Source organism: Apostichopus japonicus, chromosome 12 (genome assembly GCF_037975245.1).
Source record: "Apostichopus japonicus isolate 1M-3 chromosome 12, ASM3797524v1, whole genome shotgun sequence".
Classification (NCBI taxonomy): Eukaryota; Metazoa; Echinodermata; class Holothuroidea; order Aspidochirotida; family Stichopodidae; genus Apostichopus; species Apostichopus japonicus.
The window spans coordinates 25,705,171-25,727,954 of record NC_092572.1 but is presented as its reverse complement, the minus strand read 5'-3'; the positions used below and the strand labels follow the sequence as shown (position 1 = coordinate 25,727,954).

Below are 22,784 nucleotides of genomic sequence, written 5' to 3'. Positions count from 1 at the left end.
ACTTACCGAAATCCCGTGTATCCCGACTAAAACGAGTAAAGCTTATAAGACACGGGGTAAATGGAGACCTAACTCGTACCGGTAATACGAAGGTCTGTCTACCTGAAAAGCCTGAGGATCGCCCGGGTTAAGGCCTATTTCTCCGACGGAGAAGCGTAAAGGTCGGGCAGCACAGAGAAGCCCCCACAAATTCCCGTGTTTCCCGTAAGTGGGTAGATAGAGAGAACACGGGGTAAAGGGAAGACCAAACACGTAACAGTTGTACGAAGTTTGCCTATAGTTACGGTACTACAGGTAGGCCCAACCAAGGTTCTTCGCACAATCGGTACACGTGCAGAGCCGTCATACACAACTGGGTGTAATCCTAACAAACAAACACAAAAACAAACGAATACAGAGCTGAAGCTTGTGGAATCTTGCTGCAAACTTTGTTCCGAACATTTTTCAGTCGCAAGATGGCAGGATTCGCGCAACAAAACGTATGTAGAGGCGTCTATGAAAGCGGAGTCGAAAAACACACTTTCACTTTGGAACATTGGTAAATTCGGAAGGAAGAGATTAATGCTTTTCAGTCACGAAAAGCACTATGGAACAACGTTATTAGTGTGGGCTACTACTTCTTCATGATGTGTAAGAAAGTTCGTATTGTATGGTGCAACGATATGATTGGTAAGGTACTGAGTGTGATTTGTAAAAAAAAATTAAAACAAAAACGATTAAGTTTGTGTTTGCGTTGTATGGTGAAGCGAGTTACCAGTGAACAGGCAGATATTTGAGGCTCATAATTCCCCAAGACCAGTCTTAGTGAAGAATGTCTAGGCCTTTGGATCAATTTGTATAGACAATAATAGGAACACAAAGAAAAGCGTAATGAACATGATGAGAGTTCCGTAAGATTTTGGTGTGTGTGATTGATGGGGAGGGGTGTAAAGAGGCATTATTAACCCACTAACTTTTAATTGTGACGATTAACAGCAATATCTCTGTTGTGGTAAGTTAAAGTGATATTTTTTGAGTCAGAGGTTGGGAAGAAATAATTCGCAATACTGTGGGACCTTGCATGAGATGAGTTATCTAAAGGTTATGTTGCCCATTCATATAACATATGAGGCATTGGACATATTGAATTTGACTGCTCGTCTCAAAGCGACAAAGGCAGCTAAACTAGAAACTGAACATTTCATATTTTACTTTTGGATTTGTTTTAATTTTAGGTTTCTTTATATACAAAGGCAATTAATTATATTTATACAATCATCCTTAACGCATTGACAGAGAGTACCTCAACTCATACAGCCAGCCCACCCCCCTGCCTCCCCCCCCCCATCGAAATAAGAAAAAAAACAATCAATCGCAATCTATATTGCAGTTCTAATCACAGTTTTCATTCTGTTCTGTTGGGAGAGATGCCAGCTAGAAAATATTGACTTTTTACAAAATTTTGCGTTTCAAGAATCATTTCAGGTTTAATGGGGAAATACTCTTGACATATCTATCCATGTATACTTATACACTTATCCCCTTGGGTTAACTTCCAGAGGGTTATAATGTTAGCCTTGATTGAATTAGCAATATTCATGTTCGAGAAGAACTAAATTATGCCTCACTAAGCTATGACATATGACGAATAAAAATGTAAAAAAAAAGTTGTATCAGTCAAGTTCAGTCGTTTGAAACGAATCAGTTTTTAATCTTCATTAAAAACGATTAAACAAAGACTTCACGTAAAGAGTCAGTATTGGACGTTTGAAGAGTTTATTCTTATTTAATGTCAGTCCTTTTCACTCGATGAAAAATAACATATCTAATAATAATAATAATAATAATCACGCAGTTATTGTTACTATACGCTTAAGCGACCACGAATGAAGGGGTAGCCCACAAGGGCTTATTGATTACAACTCTCACGTCGGGTGGCTATTAATCCAACATTTTATCTCAAATTTGGAGTCTTTTCAATTTAGGGTATCATTTCACTTCTGAACACTTCTGAAACACGCCGTACTTTCCTCACCCAACCCAACGCCACACCATCACCCCGACCCCACCCCACCCCCCTCTCAATGACATACATACATAGAGAAAATTCAACATATAACATTGACTTTAAACTTCAGCATGTTTTAATAAATAAATTTGAAATAGCAACAAGAAGCAAAATGTGAAATTATCACGGGATTCGAATTTGCAGCAACAAGAAAAAATAGCAAATCTTGATTCTAAAGGTAAATAGCGCCATCTATATAATTGGGCATTGCATCAGGATTGGTTGCCATAACTACCCCATCTCAGCGGTCATGCTTACAATCGTCTGCGGTGTTAAGAAAACAAGTTGTCAAAGCAGATAGGTCCGTGAGCGGTTGCTACTCATGAACCACAACGAAATACGGACTGAACATGGACTGAATATGGACTGAATATGGACTGAATATGATAGCAATGGTACTCTCAGGTAATCAGTTGACTATGACTTGGAAAGTTCAACGCCGTCATTTTATTTCATGTTTTTTGATGTGTTTGTAACATCTTATTTATATAATCTTTACTTAGTTTTATTTTGGAGATATCAATTTTCATATCGATATCATCTTCTGGACATTTCCCTAAGAAAAGTTGAGTTCACCACAGTCCAGCACTTCTTAAATGCACCCAAATCTCCCGCCACTCCCCCACCAATCCCCAACCTTTGGTATACCTCACGCGGGCGGGAGTTGTGACAGTAAAACTTGACACACGATGCAAACCAGTTATTTGAACTTGTCATATTTGAGGGTGCGTGTGGGAGGAGGGGGTGGGAGGCGATAAGTACTTCCTCGACTATTACAGGGATGCTCCTATTGCATTTGATCTAGCGAAACCACATCCTCATAGCATAGGCGAAGCATGTTGAAGATTAATATTAAAGATTAATGAAGATTAATATATATATATATATATATATATATATATAGATAGATATTAATAGATAGCGTACGTGTCATTTAATCCTTGGAAGTAACCTGATGAAGTAGCCTTGATGTAGTCTACAATTTATATTGAAGATTAATATTAAAGATTAATGAAGATTAATATATATATATATAGATATATATATATATATATATATATATATATATATACAGATAGCGTACGTGTCATTTAATCCTTGGAAGTAACCTGGCCTTGATGTAGTCTACAATTTATATCTTTTAATATCAAAGTCTTATTTTACTTGCTGAATTACGGAATGAAAATGGTTAAAATCATACACGGGTAACCTTATTGTAACTTCCCATCGACATTTGTAGGATGTTCCTTCGTAAACTTGTTTGAGGCATTGATAGTTGGAAAAAAATTGTACCATCGCCGAACTTGAACCAAACAGGTGTCACTGTGACGTCACAGTTGCACACTGAAAGCAATTGTTTCTTGTATTGCTTTTCTTTTTCACACAAAACGGACGCTAACAAGGCTACCTGACGACAAGTGCATGGCTGGAATCTCGTTTCTTTCTTTCATTTTCTTTTCGTTATTTTTTTTTTTTTTTTGTCTGAATTCTTTATTAAATTTCTCATTAGCCTTACGGTGGAACAATAATAGAAAACCGGACTTTGAGTTATGTGTATATATCTTAGATCATGACCTTGTAGCTGTAACCAGGCTGTTTACATGAACCTATGTAGACCTACTTAATTATACTAGTAAAAGTATTGCGTCTTTTATTACCCGAACAATAACGAGAGCAGGATGACGTCACAGAGTGACTTGTCAATTCATTAACGTTGTTATGAATACCCGTCGTTGCAATTAACGTTTGAAAGGATTCATGATTCGTTGAAATGTACCCAGAATGCAAAGCAGTAAAACGTGTTTCCTTCTCTTTCTCTCTCTCTCTCTGTCTGTTATGTTCTGTGTAGTTAAGCATACAAGAACTCTTCCGCCATTAACTATAATAATCAACAAGACTGTAACTATGCACCAACGTCAGTATTATGTAAATAACACCAAGCCATGGAAGGGCGGAACCCCGTAGTGCCACATGGGGGGACTGTACTGTAGACCAAAACTTTCACAGTGATGACCCCTTCTGGTAAAAGAAGATTACCTTGCAATGTTTTTGTGTTGTTGTATTTTGGCTCCTAAAAAAGACAAAGTTGGTGAACGATTTAGAAAAAGAACATGAAATTTAGATGAAAACTGTCTTTCTGTTCTGGCGGACGTTGAGTTAACGTTGCGTTTTGCTCCTTCCGATGAAATTTGCATGACGTACCCCATTGTTTCTCAAATTTTGTCCCCTCCCCTTCCTCCCCCTCCCCTCCCCCACAGCCCTCCCTCGAGATTAAATTTTCTTCCGACACCCTTGTTCCAAAGTTTCGCCTATTTCGGTAGCATTCGCTATATACCCTATACACCGAATACAGACATTTTAACTAACCTTGTACCCTCCTTGATTTGAGTATAAAAAGATCAAAAGGAAACCTATAAATCACTCTGTTAGTTCTATAGTTGCAGTCTGGTGATATGTGTGTATAGTACCATGAACTATTATACAAGAAACCATGCAGACATTAAACCAGTGGCGTAGCCAGCATTCTATTTTTAGGGTGGCAATATTTTTCTTAAGGGGGCAACACCGTGATGGTTGATGGTAGGAATTACCAAGAAATATATGTATTAATGGGCACCTCGTCTGCACAAAGTGGCATTATTGGTCGCTGAAAAAGCACATGGGGTGCTAGCGCTATAGCAGTTTGTAATGGTTATACAACCGGCCAAATTATTGGCGCTTATTCTGAAGGACGATATTGATCAACGGTCTCCGTATGTGGGTATGATGAAGGCCCAATATGGGTAATATCTCGGTCTGATTACCAATTTCTGACATTATATGAAGTATGAACATGAGCCCATGAGCCCTGAGGTATGAATACTTGTGATTAGAACTCGAAAAAAATGTAAAAAAAGAAGCATTTTGAAAACATCACTGGATTCCATGTGGGGGGCAAGACTGTAGCACAAAGAAATTTGGGGGCATTGCCCCCCCCCCGGCCCCCCTTTGACTACCCCACTGCATTAAACAAAGCACTATTTACTCAAATTTACTCAATTGTTTTACTCAATTTACTCTATTTACTCAATAGGAAAAAGTCGTATAATGGGTTACCTATAACGGTCACATTCTATGCTAGTTGCCGTGTCAAATTGTAAAAGAAAACGAGCCACACGATCAACCAGAAATCTATCACAGCTCATTAGTGTCTTCTTAAAACTAGAACAACAAAAAAATGATCAACTGTTACACTTGTTTGGTAGAAAATGCTTTTACGAGAAATCGATTTGCTTAAACCATTGTGTTAGCAGAAAAAAAAGCAAAAACACAATTTTACGTGGGCGCACTTACATCGTTTGTACATACGACCAATTGTTGTACAAAGATTCGTGCACAGCTATATAGAAGACTATGCAACTGGCTAAAGTTAATATATATATATATATATATATATATAACATATAAATACAAATATATAAATATACAAATATACACAAATACAAATAAATACAAATACATACATATATAGACAAATCCATACAAATAAGTAACAAACAAATATATATAGTAACATGACTATGCAATAATCTTTTTCTTTACTCTTCTTTTCCTTTTTTTTTCCTTATCTCTTCTTTTCGTATTAGCTAAGATAATGAGTAGTCTTACCTTGAAAGAACACAAACCAATACATGATCATGGCCAGATACATTGTTAATTATTCGCGTTCCACGATCTCATGCTCGTTTAACCTTGGTCAAGTCTTCTCCAATTATCAGTGATCAGCGAGTTCGAAATTATGTTACCTCGGTCGATTTTTCTCATTTCCTCCCGAATCGATGAAGAAGGGGGAGGGGAAAAAAAACTGGTAACTTGTTATGCAAATTACAACCAGTTTTAGGAATCGTTTTCTTCTAGTAGTTTTTTCTATTAACGCTTGGAGAATTTTCAACAAGTTCAACTGATTATAAAAGCAGATTTTAAGCTGATGTTGACTATTTTTGCTATGCTATATAACTGTGTTAATAATCTCCCGATTTGAAAGTAGTTCATTACAGAGGAGGTGGAAGAAGACTGAATCGGGTTTTTTTTTTTGGGGGGGGGGGGGGGAAGGGGAGGATAATCTTCCAATTACAGTGAGTCATGTGATTTTCATTTGAGACGGTAAACCACGAAATCAACTAAAAATAATACCCCAACTTAAATGAACATTCTGTGCAATCTGTACCACAATGTTCACAATATATATATATATATATATATATATATATATATATATATATATACATATATATATATCTATATATATATATATATATATATATATATATATTAATATATATATATATATACACCAATATATACACACACATACACACAAAACGAATAAAAGAGTATTAGATTGTATGACCACAGAGCACAAGGTAGTGTTGGGTTACCCCCCCCCCCCCTCTGCTCAGATTATATATGTCACTGCATGTAATAACTTCATAACCTAACACACTGGTTCGCTCACATACTAATTACTTAGAGCAAATTCTACTGTGAATATATTTCCCTATATAAACATGATAAAGAAGAAAACATATATAGTTTAAGGTTATTCCCAACTGTCAAAATATGTATTGACAGTTACAGGTGATTGTGCGAACCGGTCACGACTATATCCATTGGGGAAATTTTCCCTTATTGAGCAAACGCGTTTTGTTTCTACGCCGATAACAATGTTATCGATAACAATGTGCGGTATAGGATTCGACCTCAGTTATTACGAATTACCAAAGCACCCGCCTATCGTACAGAGCTATCGTGCGCTATACGCTGTTATGGTTTAATACATACGTAACCTTAGCAACCGCAAAGAGTAGAAAATCACACATCGTCTGTTTATTCGTCGTGCAAAGACAGAAAGCAATATTTTACCTCTCAGTAGTATTTGCGTGTGTTCATTGCTCGAATTGGAATCTGCTGGAGAGCGATTCTTCTTTTTTGCGTCTCGCGTAAGTTCGTCGGAAAGGACTTGACGAGTATATCTCTCTTTCTCCCTCGAGATTTTTTAAGCAATGATTCTGTGATTATGAAATATAACTCAGCGTCCTATACTATGGTCTTCATATCTCTGTGCGAGTCGAACGTGCATATCGGCTCATGTGTGGAATAAACATTTCGAAATTCAACGTATATATACGCACCGCAGACTTCATGCTATACTTTCTTGTTGATTCTCGCTGTATGTTTATATGAGAGGTTGCATCACTACTGCTTCAAACGGAATCGCTGTATCGATGGCTTCAGACATATCACATGCGCTCTCAAAACTAACCACCGTCATTTAAAGACAGTTCTCTCTGGATACCGAAAATTTTCTTTGAAGAATTAAAGCTGCCCTTTGTAAAGATTTTTTTTCAAAACGGATAGTCTATAACTGTGATCTGTCAAACTATATATTTTTTCGATGGAAGAATGGTTTGTTTTTAGTAGACTTCAACGCAAAAGGGCTGTGAAAATTAATAAGCACCTCGTTTCTTGTTCGTTAAATTGTGACGTGAAATTGATGAAATATAAATTTCCGTCGATGGGGGTTTAAACCCATCTTATGTAGATGAATATACTGATCTTATACCTAAACTGTTGAAATAGTCTTCTTTGTTTTTGGATTAGGAGAGCTTGAAGGGTAATTGCAAAAGGAGTTACATGGATAGCTTGCTGTATACTTAGTAAACACACACGAACGAACATAACTGGTCACAATCAATTGTGAACTTAGTACATCCAGCTGACCTAACAACAACAACTCGAGGTCTGTAAGCTTTCAATCGATATTGACAGAGTTTTGTGGTACTGATGTCTGAAACGAAACGATTGGAAAATACAGAATTAGAGAAGCCTGCCATAGCAGGTAAGTTTTAATACTCATTATAATGTATTTCAACAACGTAAGAATATAGTGCACGCGGAATGGGCAAAGTATCCTAGCTAAAATTCTTGTAACTACCTTCCAGGTACTGGTAAATGTCATGGGTGAATACGTTATATGCACTGCAGTCGATTGGACACTTTGTTTTGATAAATGCATAAATACCCCCACAGCAGTAAAACTCATTCATATTGGAAACCCCTTCGGGTGATACATACGAACCAATCTTTCTTCCATTTTTTTTTCTTTCTTTTTTGTTTAGTGAATAAATCTAATTTAATACGTTGCAATGAAATGTTGTACATTTTAAAATCAGTGAAAGACGTCGACTTATGTTTCCAGTGACGTCATTTAGTGCCACACATTTCTCACATGAAAGCCTTTCACATAAGCAATACATAAGCTGAGTAACCAAAACAATGGCGTATAGCTATAGACTCTCAGGGGCCCCGATTCGAGATTGAGAGCAAGGGGCCCTTTACTCTTTCTTGCTTGAAACAGCACTTGACATTAAAAACACCTAAATGTTAAGACCTTTAAGTCCTCTATGCCTAGCTTACTGGACTGACTATTGTAGTCCGGTTAGCTGAAATGCCCGAACCAACCCTTGGGGGAGTAGGTTCTATGAACCGTCTGAAACCCGCCTTATGCTGCGCCTCTGTAACTAAACTGTATAATGAGCTTTGAAGATTGTACGTGCGTCATTGAGATAACAAGGTACCTCATATCACGGCCAAAATTTCAAGGGCTTATATAATGTTGCTTCATCCATCGGAGACGAAATATAAACCTCGACAGAAATCATATATGCGTACTCGTTTTAATGAGGAGAAGAGAGAGAGAAAAAAAACACTCCACGATTTTGCCACAGAGCTGAACGTAATGTGTTCATGGTCAAATCTAGTAAGAGAACATTATATCTCAATTAAAGGGACTGTGATATCAACAATTAGCTCACTTCGCTGATTCTGTTGTTTGGGAATTTTTTTGGGAGGAAATTGTCCATGACAGACTTGTACTATAAGTGCTACTTCATAAAGTTGAGAACAAGTACAATGATCTAAGCATAAGTACCGTGTACTTAATATTACAGATATCTATATTAGATTTGCAGAAATACCCGAGTACGATTACGAAGCGATACTCGTACAGTAACTACTGTTCATGTCCTGTAATACATGTTACACATGTTACGAACACAAAGTAGTAATTACTGATGCACGGTTGTGGGACATGAACAGTAGTAACATGTGTCACAGGTGGCACCAGTAGTTTATATACTAGCTATGTGTTTACAGTAAAGAAGGTACGGTACCGCTTGATTCCAGTTCACACCTCTCGTGAACTAAGACAATGCATGTTCGGGTATATCCATAGTAGGCCTACTTATAGCATACAACGACTAGATACGACTTTATTTTAGAATCTTGTATTAAAGAACTCGCACTTAAATGGTTGGTACAACAACTACTATTATACTTGTCCCACAACCGTGCATCAGTAATTGCTACTTTGTGTTCGTAACAGGCATGTGTTACATGTGTTATAGGACATGAGCAGTATATAGTTACTGTACGAGCCATGAGTATCGGGTGGTTCACGTCCATAAGCCCGAGTATACGAACAGGTCCATTGTGCCATGTTAATACCACGTGCGAATACATAACTCATTATATTCTGTACATTAAAATCACTAGTAATAAGATGTTTACAGCGATGGATGAGTTTAATGTCATTCGTGCTTGATTGTTACTGTACTATCCTATTGAGGACAAAAAAACACAGAGGAAACTTAAAGGGTTCAGCAGATTTTATTGGCACTAATGTCATCAGTGATGCACATCCACGACCTTTAATGTAGAATATCTCCCAAACGGAGCCAGCCAATTTGTTAGATTTATGGGTGGAGTTATTCTTCACAGCAATCTCTGTCATGTAAGCTAAAAGACGATAGTTCTGTTTGTGTTTCCTTTAAATACGAAGTTGTAACATTTCCACGAAAAAGGAGGGAAGAGGGAAGGGAAGGGGGGGGGGTCGGTGGCTCAATGTCGCTTTACGTAGCCACCTTCTTCCAGCGGACGGATGTCGATAATGATTACGGTGACCATGTGAATCAACAAGAATAACCATTTACAACCACCGCGATGTAGTATACCATTATGTAATCACAAAGACTGTTGAATCTAAAACAAAAGAACGATAGTGATAAAAGCCTTAAGTTAGGTGACTTTTAATGCAGAATTTTAGTCCAGCGATCTGTTAATGTTCAAGACGATAAGAAAAGTTGAAGTGCCAGGAATGTTTCTATGGGTATTCCAATTATTTTCTCAAGCTTATAAATATTCTAAACTATGAAGTGCTTACTTCTGTAAGGCTTCATAGAGGAATGACGTCAGCCACTCGGTGCAGGCTTCAATGTTATTAGCAATCCATTGTTTTTGTTTTATGTGTTGTCTTTTTAATTTAGTAAACTCAACTAAAACAATGACGTGGTCTTTTATCTCTCTATCAATTAAAGAGAGCACACTTGGTCGACATTCTAAACCAACTATCCTTTTTTTCAAATGTTTAATGTATTGTAAACGTATCATTTGGGGCAATATACGAGTCTTATGTCCCCCCCCCCCCCAATTGAGTTTTATGTTGCATCTGTGGTACTTATTATATGTATATATATGATGATGTCCCTCACTTCTTTTAAAGGTTAATTTTTCAAAAATATGAAAAAGCGCTCCATAAATCCAAACTGGATTTATAACCAGTGTGTCTACAATTGTATCGAAATTAAATATGTGCCTATAGTCATTCTTTAAGTGAGGCACTTGACATTAAACAAATGTACGTTTATACTAGTCTATCCAAGCATATTAAAACAATACATCCCTTCCCAGAATATTAAAGAAACCGAACGACGCAGCACTTGCATGGTCGCACAAAATATATAGCTTGTTCTCCAACATGACACGCAATCGGTAATCAGAATAACAGGGAGTCTTCCCTTCATACTGGTGATAAATTATGCCATCCGCATTAGCAACACTATATTTCAATGTCAGATGTCTGCCTATGGTAAGAAATTACTATTAACATGATATTTAACATTAAATACACATTACTCCGGATTCAATGTTAATTTTATTTTCTCAGAAGATGATAATAAAGTAGAGATTACATATTTCAATCGATTTCTAACTGCGAGCTCTAGAAAACTGTACCTAAGTGAATTAGAAATTCATATATGTATGAATGAATGTATGTAATTATGAGTGTATGTATGTATGTATGTATGTATGTATGCGTGCATGAATAAATGTGTGCATGTGTGTGTATGTATTTATATATATATATATATATATATATATTAAATTATTATTGTTATTATTGTTATTGTTGTTATTGTTATTGTTATTATTATTATTATTATTATTATTATTATTATTATTATTATTATTATTATTATTATTATTATTATTATTATTATTATTATTATTATTATTATTATTATTATTATTATTATTATTATTATTATTATTATTATTATTATTATTATTATTATTATTATTATTATTATTATTATTAAACATACTTGATATGAACTTGAAGACATCTTGGCGTATCTTTATAAATGTAAAATAGCATCACCTTGTTACTGTACACAATCTTCATATGTATACAAGTATATACAATTGCAAATATATCAAAGAACACGAAAAAACGATTGTAACCAAAAAAAAAAGAAAAAAAAGGAAAACAGGATTCCAATTATTATTATTATCCCTTGACCCTTCTTAACCCCCGACTTTTGACGAATTTCTTAGAACGTGAGTACAACCTTTACAACGCCATTAAATTTCATTTTCATAGAAATGATCAATTTCCAACGCAAGTTCTATATATCATCATATTCCATTAGCTTGCTCGTGTCTAACACGTTCACACTTAGCCAACACAGACCATCGACGTGTTATTGATTTTCGTGACATTACTCTTTCGCATGATCAATTACAAACCAGAAACGCATTTTCTTCAGGCCTCTAAGTTTTCTCCTTTTTCTTTCTTTCTGGGTTTTTTTCATCTGTTTTTTTTTTTTTTTTTTTGGGGGGGGGGCTGATTTTCCTTCCTTTTTTTGTCTACTATAGTATTCTGCTTGGTCAAACGATTGAATTCGCTGAGTAGAGGACACAATACATATCAATACAGTGAAACAAACAAACAAAAACCATAAAAAAATATTCACTCCATGCATATCTTAATGCTTAATCTTCAAAAATCGTAATATATTTGTTTATAAGGTCTGAAGTAGTTTTCTTTTTAATCTATATTTGGTATATCTGGTTTTTTGTTCTTTATTTTTCTGTTACTTTGGTATGCAGATGTCTAGAAATTCAATTCAATTCAAATGTGAAAAAAACATGTCAACTTTTTTTCTAGATTCATGTCTAAATTATGGTTCGATGACGTCACAAACGTTGGTTTTGATATTTGATATTTTGAACATTGAGTTCTTGAAACATTCATTGTTCACACTTTAGAAAGGGCTTGTCTACGAAGGGTATTGATTTAGAGTACACTATATTCGAAAACAAATATGGATATGAAAGAAAGTGTGTTAATTTTTCAATTTGTAAATAGCAAAGGTTGTGTTTTCTGCTTGTATATATTAATATGCGTGTGTACAAGTGCGTATAATCTTTAGAGGTCGTTCTATTCTTTTTCAAGTTTGTTGTAACTATTTTTATATTTCTTTCATGGGTTAAACGTATAAACTGATCGTGCTTAACAAATCCCCGTTCTAAAAATGACATTTGTTGTTTGCAAAAGGCCCTTGTCATTCAACATCAAGTGTATAGAAAGCGAATAAAGCAAAAGTTACAGACCAGCCGACTTTTTTATCACTCTGTAAAATTTAGAAGACATATGACATATTTTGTCTTCGAGCTCAGGTCAGGGGTCATATAGTGTAACAATAAACTGCTATAATATCACGTGATTTCCTGTCACGTGTCATGCTAAAAACTAAATCTAAAGCATTGCATATAACTCTATTGCGTCTCGTTTTTTAATTATTTATATATTTTTTTTCTCGCAATTTTATGAATTAAGAATTTGTAAGCTTAAAAACATTTCCAAACGATCTTTCCGAATTCTGGTCACTCAATGTACCGACAGCGAGCCTTGTTGTTAATATATCACGTGGATATCTTCATCACGTGTTAATATGAATGTTACCGTACCACTGCAGCCTATTACGAATTCTTTAACTCGATTGACGTGCAAGATCGGTCACGGGTTGGCTGTAATTTGATTTAAAACACGATTTTTTTTACCTGAGTCAAGACTTTCACTTGATTCGTATTGTTACATTGATAAACCGATCTCAGTTGTAATTGGAACTTATCTCATACTGTTTGATGTATTGTATGCAATCAGTGCCCCACAGATTTCCTACATAGGAGAAACATAAACTGCTTTTCGTAATCGTTTCAATAACCACAAACTATAGGTATATACGCAGAAATAGCTATGAATTTCCTTTGGCTGAACACTCCAGTCTATCAACCGATCATAACAGTGGTGACTTTAAAATGTTACATATGCATTTTCCTCGACGGATGCTCGTTAAAAAAAAACTTGCCAAAGTATTAATCACAGACTCAATAAGATATAATTCATTCTCCAATACAACTAAATAAATAGGTGAAGCGTGTCGACCTTGTTTGTTATATATACACACACATATATATATATGCATATAATTATATATATATTTATATATATATATTTATTTACATATATTTTTGGGGTATAATATGTCGGTATATTAACGGCACACGTAACACAGCAGACATCAAATATGTTTTTATTAAGATAAAGCCCACTTTTTGCATCAATTTTGGTGATGACTCCATTTATTTTGTGTTGATCTATTGCATAGAGTATCACGTCCTTTTGTTAATTTATTGCAATTGAATTATCAATATTTAAAAGTTTCATTATGCATTCAATTTTGACAGTCTAAATAATGTTAGTTCTTTGTTACCACTGTGAAGTAAACGATCATAAAATCATAACGATGAACTTTCTTGCCAAAATTGTGGCTCATTCACAGACATAGAACGAAAGAAAACGTTCTAACAACATTATATGAAAACTTTCTTGGACAGACATGAAGCTATATTTAATTTTGCGACGCTGTGTCTCAAAGCAAAAGTTAAAGGTTGAGTAATGTATATACGTACATACGTGTGGATTAAGTCTACCATGATATACATTTGCCGTTTCTCCCTAGGGTAAATAACTCGTGTATTACCTTTCACTTTGAGTGGCGAAAATGTCGAGCTTGAAGGATGTTTGATTAGTGATAGATTGAGCTCTTGAAAATTGCTTCTATTTACAGTCTGACAACGATTGGTTTGACAATGACGTAAATATTTCAATAAACCAAATGGAATCTGTGGAGACATTACTATACTTAACTATATAATGTGAGAAGCAAACTCAAAGTCATAAGAAGCATTTAGGCCTATAACCAATTTCGCGATATATGTATATATATATATATATATATATATATATATATATATATATATATATATATATATATATATATATATATATATATATATATACATATATACATATATATATATATACATACATACACACACACACATATATATATATATATACAGACACACACACATATATATATATATATATATATCCTACATACATACATATGTACATACACGTATATATTCATACACAAATACACATATGTATATATATCCTAGAAAAGTCCATTATATTCCTTACATGTGTTTATCCATATAATAAAGTATGTTGTATAGGCCTGCTGGATCGTTAACTTAATCAATATTTTTGTTACGTTGACAATGAAAGACGAGATGACGTTGTACAACGGTATTGATGAATTACCTATATTCAAGGGCGGACATAGGTTATCATAGGATTATCAAAATTGGAAGAAGACAAAAAATTATCTGCACAGTATCGTACCTAGTGACGTCAGAAAGGATTTATTGTGATATCGAGCTATATAACGAACTTACGTTTGACGTGCGTTTGAATATTGCAAAACTCCTGTATCCTTAGGCTCTCGCACATCTAAGACAAGTCGAGTTTTCGTTGCGATGTATGTGTGGTATATAACAAAGCAAAAACAACATGAGCAACATATAAACAAAATTGTTAAATAAAGATAAATTTCATAAATGAATGACGAAAAAATCACGTTTGAGGTGGGGAAACATACATGACGAATAGGAGGCAACCGTTAATCAGTATAAACAGTAGTGTGTTATAATACCGTAACATATGTTAGACCTGTTAGCAGATGCTAATGTGTACCCGATGAACATGGCTTGATCAGTTTGTACTGTGAATAACACACACCCGTTAATCAGTATAAACTGAAGTGCGTTATAACACCGTAACACATGTTATTCCATCCGATACACACAGAGAACACAGTTACATCTTAAAGTTTTGTAACACAATAAAAACTTGATCGTGCTATAAATCAGTCGCATGTGCTATAAGGATTACAGTAAGAACTGAGGATATGTTTAATCCCAACAAACCCAGTTTGATACATTTATTGGGATTACACATATCCTCAGTTCTTACTGTAATCCTTTAGAATAGCACATGCTACCGATTTATCAGATTTATCAGCACGGTACAGTTTTTAGCGAGGTCCAAATCTTAAATTTAAAATTTACAGTAGTTACTGTAATCTTTGTGTAAATCGGTTGATGTTAGCCTGTCAGCAGATGCTACTATGGAAAAGTTTATACTAACAGACGGATTCATTACTAAAAGGTGGTTTTATAGCAAATGACTGGTTAGGAGTTTAAAACAACTGTCCCTATGTTTGACTAGTATAAGTATGCCGAGTAAAGATGGTTCAAATTGTCGATTTTAAGCGTTTTGCAGTCAAATGTCATCTACTTTCTGTTAAAATGTGGACGAAATTATTGGCGAAACCTTTAGAGTAATGAAGTCAATCATTATGCATGGGATTGTGTGTTTAGTATTATCTGCTTGTAAGTCCTTTTCAGTAGCAACTGGTCATCAATGTTACACTTGTTAACAAAATATAACACATCAGTTTTTACTGATTAACGGGTAACCATTTTTACTAATTTTAAATGATAAAGCCATAAGAATCGAGTGGTCGTCAGCTAACGCTTATGAATATACTCAAAAATATACTAGAAGCCGAAATATTGACCACTCCAAAGAACTGATTGCTGTCACCCTAATAAAAACCAAGACATTTTACGAAAACAATTTCAGTAAACAAAATCAATGGATTTTTATAACGATAGGATGTAGGCGGATAGGCTAGGCCTAACATGATATTTTAAAGCATGTTTTGTAGTGTGCCGTTTTACCTCGGTTGCGTTCGTGATCGATATTCAAATTGTAAGGGTTTCAAACAAAGCCACCCCTCAAGATCATTGTCTCACCAATTAAACATCAACGAGCATGTAACGAATATATTTTTGATTCTTATACCCAAATATTGAAGTGTTCATGCTCGTGATAAAGCATAGTATTAATGACACGTGAAATTATCAATTTTGAAATGAATTTTAAGAATTCATGCTATAGTATTGGAAGTATAGGCTACATTAGTATTGAAATTTATTATAGGAATAAGGCACAAACAAACTTAAAAGGCTGCCTTTCGTTCGGACATAAATTTTACTAGACAAATATTCTTTATTGGTGGAGGATTTATCGTAGTATTAAAGGGAACATGTTTCGTTCAGTTTGTCTTCATTCATTCATTATACTACCCAATGAGGCACTCCCGCTACATCAAAAATATACAGAGGGCGTTCTCATACCGGTCATATCCACAGATATGTTTAAGCGCATAGATACTTAACTTCTAATTGCTGGAAGTGAAACCTTGCTGTAAGTTTCCGTCCGATCGTAGGAGTATTTGTATGCATCGCATATCTGGCGGGTGCAAATAGATCGGAATATTCCACAAACGATTTTCCGTCCATTGCTTTCTCCATCTTAAAATCTTGTTACACTTGAAACACTTCTTCCAAGTCCTTACATCCAAATTTACACATAAATTGTGTCTGGTGTATTGTTTTACCTTCTCTTACGGTTACTGTTCTGTACTACGGAAAAAAACATTTTTATCGCCATCTTAGAAATACTGCATAGTAGTTCCACGAAAACGATAGCCAAGTCAAATGTATTACCCGCGCGTCTACGAGCAAGTTAGCTTCGTCGTTCAGTGTAATATAGGCTATCCGAACGCACCGCAGTAAATCATATTGTCGAGAACGTAGGCTACATATGTAGCCGCACGCGTGTACTGGGTTTACGTGTTTATTGTAATACGTATAAGAGTCATCACTATAGCGAATTAGGCGCTACACAATATTGTTGGTCATACCTAGTTCCGCGAAACTTGACAAGGATCAATTTTTGACTACTAGGTGACAACGGTGCCATGAGTGTGCTATATTGCACCAAATTGCATCTGAGGCTACCTGGAAATGCAAAAAGTTCCAAAGGGGGAGGGGGACACCCCTCCCCTTAGACCCCTCCCCCAGGCCGGCCATCAGTCTTCAGCCCCCCCCCCCCCACTCAAAAGTACCTTCCTACGCCACTGATCATTACAATACCATACTTTATATAAAATTTCGTTCGGAAGAGATCTGTTGAAACATATCATTCTCGAAGCTTCAAGATTAACATGTGTTTAGTAAGGCTCGTTTTCTCTTCCGGCCAAACTGTACAAGTTGAATGTAAAACTAGTCAATCACCCATGCAGCGCCTCTGTATGTATGTTCATCCGGCGTGTTTGCATACTCATGAGCGCTTCCACCCGTTCGTGTTTTTTTTGATTCAGAGATATGTGTAAAAAGTACAGATACCTCACATCAGAAACGATAACGACATCCCCATTACAAGAACATTTGATAACAAATTTGGTGGGTAAATAATTTGATTATTCTATTTACTGATCCACGTTATACAACCATTATAACATCGAACAATATGAAAATAATCTAACAAACGTTGCTTTTGGCATATGACTGAGTAATAATCCGAAAAGGAAAAAAAAAACAGTCACGTCGTCTAAATGTTTAAAATCGAATAAAAGCCGGCAACTTTTAATTATTCGCTAAACTTAAAATCTCCACGCATTTGTGATAAAGTAATCTATGAAACCGCCTACGGGTTATATAGTCATCGAGAAACAAGTCTTCCATATAGATTTAATGAAATTATCATAAAATGGCGTACAAACATAAATAGGTGCTTTAATGAAGGAAACTATATCAATTTAATATATTGTTTGCTACCTTCTTTTCGCTGAAACGAGTCGCTTTATATCCGTGAAAAATTGGAGCCCCAAGCCATATAATTAGGGGGGTAAAAAGAGGCAGAGTATACACAGAAATCGGTAAGGTGATTATGTGAAGAAAATATGCGTGAATATACTTCTCAGAATATTTCTTGTGCGTGTTTATTTCCCGATACATATTAACTACGATTAGTTGAACATGTCATGTATTGTTGTCACATCTCTCATTAAAGTGTATTTAAAAAAGACGACGAAAATCTCGCCCACAAATACGAAAATAGATTTATTCGAGACGTTAAGCTTAAATATCAGTAGATATATAACCGCTGGCTGAAATTTATTCTTATTTTTGCAAGACGCATTCACTTCGCTAGTGACATTTTGTTTGTGTGTTTCCTGTATAAAATTAAAGAACAAATTCAGTTCCAAGGTGGACCATTTTTTCAAAGGAATTGATAATAAAATTCCGGATATCTTTACCAAAATAAAACAAGAATCTAAATTGGTTTGCATGCCATGATATACCATTATAGCAGGCCAGATTTGCAAATAATTATTTAAAAATAAAACAATACTGCTGCCATCAAAAAAAATTAATTACCTTTCATTGTTTTTACGGTTTTTCACATTTTTATACTTTGTTTATTAGTAAAGTGGTAGTTTATTTATTATTTATTTATTGCACCAACACTGTTGTACTTAAATTCGGGAATCATGCATAATTAATGAAATAATCAGATGGAAATGCATTATAAAGGGGAGGTAGTATGCTAGTTTATTCTTTCAATATATATGACAAAACAACATCTTGAAGGTTTTATAATATATATATATATATATATATATTATAAAACCTTCAAGATGTTGTTTTGTCATATATATTGAAAGAATAAACTAGCATACTACCTCCCCTTTATAATGCATTTCCATCTGATTATCTCATTAATTATGCATGATTCCCGAATTTAAGATGAACAGTTTTCTTTGTATACCTGCATAAATGTTGAAGCGTGCATGTCACAGGATCTTGTACCTGTTAAGTTACACGTTGTATACATATTTAATATGCTAGATGAGTTGGGTATATGACCACGAATACATGCACAGCTCAATGCATTTGGCGAATAGGCTACAATTAGAAAAGCATAATTCTAATTTATAATTAGTATATATGGTGGCGTTAAACGGATAACTAAGCATACTGTGATATACATTAGTAGATTGCACTGATATAGACACGTACTGTATGTAATTGTCGTACCTGTTTTCCCACATAGCGTGCATTTGGAACATGAGTAGAAATTTCCTATACGTGCTTGGTGATCATAGATATGCGAACAATCTTGAATGAAGAAAGAATTGCATGTACTCTTTATTTCAAACTGGAACAAGTCGTTGTAAATCAAATCACACTGATAAATATGAATATGAAGTTAATATTTACCACAAAAAAACAGGTATATACCCATCGCTATATAGTTTCAAACCACACGTGGAGAATTTGCACTATTGCAACATTTTGTTTAACGCATAAACGATTTCCCCAAATTGTACCCTGCAGTGGTAACATTATCTTTTCGATTTACAAATACACTGCTACGTCACGGGTGTAGTATTTTGACATTTGCTGATGTATCGAGTTATAAATTAAGTCGGACAGGATTACGGCAAATTTCAGAGCTTGCCTCAGTAGGCTCCACATTACCAAAAGATACAAGCATAATGGTGCACTTTACATCAGATACACGTATTTTGATTTTATTGTGAACAGCGTTTTTTTTTTTGTGTAGGTGGGAGGGGTTTAATTTGCATAGGTTTTGTTAACCTTTTTCCTTGTATCCTTTACTACTATTTTTTTATTATTTAATTATTCTCTTTATCGCCCCCGTTTACGTATAGCTTAAATTGGTATTCTTCTATTGGTTTTCAACAATGGGTTATTGTCTTGACAATTGTGTAAGCTTGTTGACTACATTATTTTGTCTGCAGAGGAAGGAAGAATGTTGAGTAAAAACTGAAAACAATACCAAATATGGATGCTTCTTCCGTATTTTTCTCAAGTTGTTCATATTTTATTTTCAATGTAGCAGTAATAATGCATTAACAGTGATGGCAGTGGTATTTGGTCATTATAAGAACTGATATTGTTTTTAGAACGATTTCTTAAAATGCTAACGCACCATTACAGAGGCAACCTATAGATCTCGACTTCCTTATATATGGGATGGAAGTTGAAACCTCACCTATAAAGTAAATACCACTATGCGAATTAACAAATATCAAATACAAAAAAATAGATAAATATTGGAAATTGGCGTTACAAAATGACCGTGCTGGTTTATTAAAATATTATGATTAATTTCTTGAATTAAATAGTTACAAGTGAAACAAAGTTAATACAACCTTGTTAAGATGTAGTCCGTTTGTTGTGGAGTGAATTAGCGAGCGATGAACTGTATGTGTTTACACTTCCAACTTTACCGTAGGCAGTCAACTATGCACTATCAATTGTCGATAATCTAAGCTCAAGCAACTCAGTCCCAGATATCAGGCAATGTTAACGACCGCGGTTAAGGTTTTCTCTCGACATCTATATACATTAACGCATCCCATTTGGAGATTCAAAAACAACACTAAGTAATCCGTAGATAGATAACAGTTTTCTTTGGATACCTGCATAAATGTTGAAGCGTGCATGTCATAGGATCTTGTCCCTTTAAAGTTACACGGTGTATACATATTTAATATGCTTGATGGATGGGTATATGACCACGAATACATGCACAGTTAAATGCATTTGGCGTATAGGGCTACCATTAGGAAAAGCATAATTCTAATATATAATTAGTATGTATGGTAGCGTTGTATAGGTAACTTAGCATACTGTGTTATCGTCAGTAGATGTACTGATATAGACACGTATTGTATGCATTTGTCGAACCATTTTCTCGAAAGGAACTTTAATTTATATGCAGCGGCAATCGAAACAGCAGAAATTTAAATATTACCAAGGACAAATAAACTGAATATTGTCTTATACAATCACGTTACCGTTTATTCATGAGTCTGTATAGATATTAAGTCTTAATGCCAGGGGTGAAACCGACATTTTGTATACTTGGGGGTGGGAGGGAAGTAGGGGGAGGGCTAAGATTTTATGTCGTACGGTAGAGGGGTGTATATCCCTTCCCTTTTGAGAAATGTTGCTAAAAAGATGGGCGCCTTGGTGCAAAATGGTGGCATATTTTCCAACTTGAACAATGTTGAGAGATTTTCGACTGATTAGTTAGGTTTTACCGAATACACATGTTACATATATATATATATCAATGTACTGTAGGCTAGAATTGTTTGTAATAAAATGTCTGCCAGTGGGAAGGGGGTGGGGGAGGCGCTAATTTTCTACCGGTGGATTGAAGCCGTCTCTCCTTCCAACACCGACAATTTAGGTAGTTGCGAAATTGCGTTCCTCTGTGAATCTTACTTTAATATATACTTCTTTAAGTGAACCTTCAAACATCACTGTTACAGTAAATGGTTAAATGTGCTGGTATGGTTATTACCAATGTTAAATCATAACTAAGGAATACACATATACACAGAATGCACAAATTAAGACCTGGCTAATAGTTTATATAGACATTTTACTAAGCCGCAATGATGACGACGAACGTTTATTGCGGATTTTGAACAGCCATTAATGCCAGACGCTGATACTGACGGAACTGTTGAAGAGGACATTTTGTGTAAGCATATTTCATTGATATGACTTTAATCTTTTACAAATCGTTTCTTCTTACTGAATCCACCTTAGCAAGCCTACTTAATTAACATCAGGGCGAACAGCACTAAATTCTCAGATTAGATCTTTCCATAGGCGTAGGAGCCTAATTTGATTTTTTTTTAAGGGGGGGGGGGGGCTGTAACGACTTGCCCGAAAAATATAACCAAAATTTTCGCGCGTTCATCATGTTAATGTGCATATCTTATAGGACATTTTTCATCGGTTATTACATCACATGCCAATAACATACAATCATTTTCCGTGTTAATACCCTTGCATATTGGTTATAAATATTGGGGAAGTCGTTACAGTAATAATGATAATAATAATAATATAAGTTTAACCTTTGAAAAGCACATTGCAAATTATTCTTCTTTCAGTAGGTGCCCGAAAATTTCTCAGCATATTGCCCGAATTTTCACAAAAAAAATTGGTTTGGGGCTGCAGCCCCCAGCCCCCCCCCCCCCCCGCCTCCTACGCTTATGGATCTTTCTAATCGAGCGGTAGAAACGTTATCATCATTCATGGTTTCTGTCCTTTTTTCTTTCTTTCTTGGACTGTAAAATAATTACGACTAAACTTTTGCTGTAAGTTATCCTTGAAAAAAACTTGCTTGTCAGTATGCAAGAAAAGCTTATGTAGGTGAATGTATACTCTTACGATATGTTTTCAAGTTTGTGCTGAACCAAAT

At 35.1% G+C, this 22,784-nt stretch overlaps 2 protein-coding genes across 7 annotated transcripts in view; one reads left to right on the top strand and one right to left on the bottom strand.

The window, feature by feature from the left end:
• LOC139976824 (uncharacterized) overlaps positions 1-20,942 on the bottom strand; it is a 59,893-nt gene extending 38,951 nt beyond the window's left edge. Inside the window, exons 1-2 of one of the 5 annotated variants that reach the window (XM_071985634.1) lie at positions 5,696-5,873; positions 5,144-5,248 (exon numbers count right to left, since the gene is read on the bottom strand). The gene's annotated coding sequence lies outside the window, so the exon portion shown is untranslated. Of the gene's footprint in view, positions 1-6; positions 595-5,143; positions 5,249-5,695; positions 5,874-20,712 lie in introns of those variants that run through there. The other 4 variants (XM_071985635.1, XM_071985632.1, XM_071985636.1 and 1 more) reach the window with 4 other exon arrangements.
• LOC139976825 (adhesion G protein-coupled receptor B3-like) overlaps positions 6,954-22,784 on the top strand; it is an 84,635-nt gene continuing 68,804 nt past the window's right edge. The window contains exon 1 of one of the 2 annotated variants that reach the window (XM_071985637.1): positions 6,954-7,925. The gene's annotated coding sequence lies outside the window, so the exon portion shown is untranslated. Of the gene's footprint in view, positions 7,926-21,872; positions 22,056-22,784 lie in introns of those variants that run through there. The other variant, XM_071985639.1, reaches the window with a different exon arrangement.